The sequence below is a fragment of the Cenococcum geophilum genome, assembly GCF_001692895.1.
Source record: "Cenococcum geophilum 1.58 unplaced genomic scaffold K441scaffold_16, whole genome shotgun sequence".
Lineage (NCBI taxonomy): Eukaryota > Fungi > Ascomycota > Dothideomycetes > Gloniales > Gloniaceae > Cenococcum > Cenococcum geophilum.
The window spans coordinates 1,697,846-1,703,845 of record NW_027137574.1 but is presented as its reverse complement, the minus strand read 5'-3'; positions in this window follow the sequence as shown (position 1 = coordinate 1,703,845).

Here is a 6,000-nt window from a genome sequence, read left to right as displayed (position 1 = left end):
GTAGGAAAGGCTAAACCGTTACCGTAGCCTCCCGATCACGACTATATAAGCTTAATAAAGAATAGGACTACGTCCTCTATAGTAATAGGATAGATATAGTCGACCTCTTAGAAAACGATGCCCCCGCAAAACTCTATGGACTTTTACCTTTAGACTTTAAGAAGTTTATAAAGCTTAAAAAAGGACTTACTAATAAGGAACTCTATAAGCTCCTCCCTAAGAGGTACTATAACTTTATTAACGTGTGCTTATAAAAGAGCGTAGATATACTCCCCCTATATTAACCTAATGACTATGCTATTAATATTAAACAAGGAAAAACGCTACCCTATAAGAGACCCTACCTAATATTAAAAGATGAACTTCTAGTTGTTAAAAAGTATATTAACGAACACCTTAATAAAGGGTTTATTCGCCCTAGTATGTCCCTAGCAGCCGCCCCTATCCTCCTTGCTAAGAAGCTAGGAGGAGGTATTTAATTCTGCGTTAACTATAGAGGATTTAACGCTATTACGATTAAGAACTAATACCCTATACCACTTATACGTGAGACTCTTAAGCGGCTTAGCTAAGCTAAAATCTATATTAAGCTCAATATTATTGCTGCCTTTAACCGCCTCCGAATACAAGAAGGTGATGAATGGAAAACCGCATTTGTATTGCGCTTTGGCCAATTCGAATATACTATTATACCCTTTAGCGTATGTAACGGCCCAGGCAGCTTCTAAAGCTATATTAATAACGCCTTATGGGACTACCTTAATAACTTCTGCTCTGCGTACCTGGATGATATACTTATTTATAGTAATAACCCTTCTAAGTATACCGAGCACGTTTGAAAGGTCCTATAGCGCCTTAGGGATATAGGACTTTATATTAATTTAAAGAAGTGCGAATTCTTAGTTATAAAAGTAAAATACCTTAGACTAATCGTTACTACTAAGGGTGTCCGTATGGACCCTAAGAAGGTACGTATAATTACCGAATAGTAAACCCTTAACTGCATTAAAGACGTACAAGCTTTCCTTGGTTTTGCTAACTTCTATTAAAAATTTATATATAACTTCTTGGGTATTATAGTACTATTTATAGCAATAATGCGAACGAAGGGCCTTTCCGTGAAAGGAAGAAAAATATATTTACGTTTTATCTGGATGCCTAAATGCGAGAAGGCGTTCTAAGACCTTAAAGATGCTTTTACTAAAGTACCTATCCTAGCTTACTTTATACTAGGACGATAACTCTATCTTAAGACTAACTCCTTAGACTACGTTAACGCAGGCGTTCTCTCCTAGATAGGTGACGACAGTCTCCTCCACTTAGTCGTATTTTATTTATCTAAGCTTATACTATAAGAATATAACTACGAGATCTATAATAAGGAACTTCTCGCGATTGTATAAGCGTTTGAGGAATTCTGACTAGAACTCTCCTTAGTAAAACCTAACTAGCTAACTAAAGTCCTTACGGATTATCGCAATTTTAAGTACTTTATAACTATAAAACAGCTAAACTGACGCTAAGCACGCTAGAACGAGTTCCTCTCTAGTTTTAACTTTAAAATTGTATATAGGCTAGGAGTATAAGGTACTAAGCCTAATAGCCTAACACGCCGCTTATAAGATCTTCCTTAGTCTAAAGATAACCCCTGTAACCAGTTCCAACAATAAACGATCCTAAAAGTACGGAATTTGGCCCTAGGTATGCTACCTATAATAGAGCCAACTATACCTTAGCTCCACACTATAGAACTAGAATTACCTCTCGAAATTAACGAGCTTATTACTACGGTATATAATACCTCTATTGACCTATTACTATATTAACTTATTGCCGTAAAGACCGCTAGCGCCCGTACGCTACCGACTAAACTCTAAAGCTTAGGCTAGATTAATATAGCAGCCTTAAAAGTAAAAGAGAATAGGCTCTATTATAAAGGCCGTCTATTTATCCCTAACTTAAAAAATCTATAACGGCAACTAATCTAAATGGCCCATGACCTCCGATTAAGCGGCTACCCAGGCAGAAAAGGAACCTATAAGCTTCTTAGCTAATACTACTTCTGGCCTAAAATAATAGACTTAGTTAAACGCTTTATAGGCGCCTGTTATAGTTATAAGCGCGCTAAGGCCTTTAATATAAAGTACCAAGGACTACTGCACCCTCTACTAGTACCTATACGACAATGGGTAGATATTGCTATAGATTTTATTGTTAACCTACTACCCTATAAGCAATATGGCCGTACCTATAAGAACATCCTTATAATAATATACCGACTTATAAAAGAGCGCCACTACGTCCTAACCGAAGGCGTAGCCGTTAGTAACGTCACTGACGCCTTCCTTTGCGAAATTTACCAATTACATGGGTTACCTAACTCGATTATGTCCGACTGAGGTATATAGTTCGGCTTTAATATATAGAGATAAATCTGCTAATGCCTTAGTATCTCTGTTAAGATATCTATATCCTTCTACTACGAAACTACTAGGTAACTGGAAAACGCTAATGCTAGTATAAAAGCGTACCTACGATAAATAGTCGCCTATAGTTAAGATGACTGGGTGGATTACCTCCTACTAGGTAAATTTACAGCGAATAACTACGTCTTAACTACTATAGGACTTACCCCGTTCTTCGCGAATAAGGGATATTACCCCTAATCCGGCATAGAACTACTAGAACCTATTAATAAGAAACTGCTATATGGAAAACGCCTTAAGATGCTACTTACTGACTAGTATGTAGACCGTATAAAAAATCTACTTAACTACTGCAAGGGAGAAATGGCCTGGGCTTAAGTAAAGCAGGCCTACTTTGCTGACCGTTATAGAACACCACCACCGGAGATGCGTGTTGGCGACTAGGTATAGCTAGATATACGCAATATCTCTACGCAGAGGCCTATAAAGTCACTCGATTATAAGAACCTCGGCCTCTACCTAATTAAACGAGTTATTAATAGGGGAGCCGTATATAAGCTAGAGCTCCTACCTACCCTAGCCACCCGCGGGATATAGCCTGTATTTTACCTATAGCTACTATACCTTTACTAGCCTAACCCCTTACCAGGGCAGATACAGCCTAAACCCCTACTAGTACTAATCCGAGACGAGAACGAAGACGAGAACCATGAGGAGTGGACCATTAAACGAATTATCGACTCTAAATACTTTAGCAAAGGCAGAGGACAACGGCTCTACTATAGAGCTATATACATAGGATTCGACATAGATTAGCCAGAATGGCAACTATAGGAAGACTTCGAAAATGTAAAGGATTTAATTAGCGACTTTTATTACGCGAACCTACAGAAACTGGGCCTAAGTAGAGATTTTATACCTAATCCTCTATAGGAGCCCTTATAGAGTTAAACCGTTATATATTACCACGTAGGGGCAAATTACTATTAGATTGCCGTTAGATTATAGTAAAGTGCGATCACGTGACCGGAATATCGTTAAGATGTCTAGGAACTTTAACCGGCGGTCAAAGTTGTCTAATTGGTTGGATTCTCAGATGCCAAGCCTTATTACATAACGTTGTTTTAAGCCTTTAGCAATACCCCCCTTTCTTCTTTTTTATACCCTAAGTGTCCCTTTTATATATATATAGTAACCACAGCGTTACCGGAGCTCCGCCTCTATAGGAGGGGGGGTAGTGTTACGGAACCCCACCGCAGGGGCCTCCATAGGAGAGCCCCGTGCTCTCGCGTATACCTCGCGTACAGCTTATGTCAGCTACGCGTAGGTATATCACCTCCTTACGCCCTCGACCCTTACGATTGATCGCGCAACGTCTTGTAGACTCCTCAAATACATACGTCTTGTAGCCACTACCCCGTCCCGTGACATAAATATAATAATAAAGGTAAACCTAAATAAGGCTCTAGAAACGTTTGTTAATATAAATACTTTACGCATATAAGTTAAAGGTTAGGTTAAAAGGAAGTAAGAGCATAATACTTTATAGACCCTAATTTTAACTAGCTAATTAGGATTTTCCATACCCAGTATAGAAAATCGCTATTAGCTCGCTTATAGCTAGCGCCTTAGCGGCCCTAACGGCCCTAATACAATATCTACCCACGACTCCTTAGTAAGAAAGCACTACGTGCTAAAAGGCAAATTTTAGAACAGCGAGACTTATATTATAATGGCAATAGTAAGTAAGGAGGATCTATATTTGTTATAATAGTTAAGCAGTATTTATATATAGAGGGCAACTACAAAAGAAGAGTTGCCAGTGTTGGGAATAAGGCAATTTGCCGTCACGTACGGCAAACTGCCGTCACGTGATGGCAAGTTGCCATTACGTGTTGCCGCGGCACTAGCGTGGCGAGGAGCCTTAGGCTCCTCGCCCTTCCTTATTCTAATTAAAAAGCTTTATTAACCAACATCACTATAACCTACTTGAGTAGTCGTTATTGGTAAGTCACCCTGTGTGACTAATAATAATATTCTCTATTTATAGGACCCCTTTAACCCTAGGGTTATATACATTAATAATCTAAACCGGTCCCCTATATATCTAAATTGTTATAACTATAATATCTAGGTTAACTGCCTGCTATAACTATAAGGATAGGCTAATAGCCTTGCTAATTATAAAGCATACGTATATGGCTGCTTTTGGTTTATATAGGAGCTGGAATCCTTAGGGGTAGTATATTAATTATATATAGGCATTGTAATATAGCTCTTATATAGCAAGGATATAGTATTTCTTTAGGTCTAAGCTGTCTAGCAAGGGCCTTGCAAGACGGTGGTTTGTGTTACCGCAGTTGTACTGTATAATGGATAGGTGGCGGACCCCCGGCGGGGGTCCTTCGCCTCTCCTTTATTTCTTACTTCCTCTATTTCTACTTTCTCTAGGATATTTAGAGCTTTTATCTCTTATATCTACATCCTAGTTACTACTTATTTTATATAGAGCTTTCTATTCCCGTGTTTTGTATTCCTAATAGCGCTTCTATATCTAAATCTATTATTATCTTTAGTTCCTCCCCTATTCTTACTAGTTGGCTATATGCCCTTTAAGAGTCGGCTGTAAATATTATATTTGCCGCGTTAAGTCTAATTCTTAATTATCCTGGTCTTGAGCTTACTATAGCTGTCTATAATGGTCTTCCTATAGGGCGTCCTCTCCCTTATATCCCCTATGACCCTTATATCCCTATATAGTCTAGTAATATTACGCGGCAACGTTTCTAGCCCGTTAAGGCTTAGGATAGCTGGCCTAGCCCCCTAGTATTAAAGGTAGGAAATACTAAAAAGGCACCTACGCCCCCCTAGCTTATTGCCTGTTATTTCTATTTATATAACCTAGCGTGCAGTTATTCCCGTAGCTATTAAGCCCTTACCTTCCATCTCCTATATTTAATGCAGTCTCCTCTCTCCCACGCCTTATATATGCTTTAGTGGCAGTTTACGCATTTTATTTAGTCTTAATTTAAGCAGTTTCTTATATTATAGGGGCCTGCACAGTAGCCGCAGCACACCTGTACTGCGTATGTAGATTAGGTATATCCCCATTATATACAGCGGTAGCATTATTTTAGGTAAAGTTTATAGTTATAAAGCCTTGCGTCGTATATAAGGCTATTTATAATAATACCTTTTTAGATAAAAAGTTTTTGCATTCCTAGTATATGTATGCTAACAATAAGGGAGCTATGCGTTTAACCGGTATCTCCCTAGCGAGTCTCTAGCAACCCTTATATTTTTTTATTGTTCTTATTATATACTTAGTTTATATTTTCCTATTAAAGCCATTAGATTTAGGTGATCTTAAGTCCTAGTATAAGGCGTTCCGTTTATTTTACTATTTTATATATAATTGCCGTATCATCCACCTAGCGTCCCTTTTCTACCCTAAGGCTTAGGGGAACCGCTAGGACTTTAACTGGGTAATCTTTACAGAGCACTTTTATGCCAATACGTTCTCCTAGCCTATCCCCTGCCCTTATAGCTCATTCCTTTACCTATTAGTCCCTTA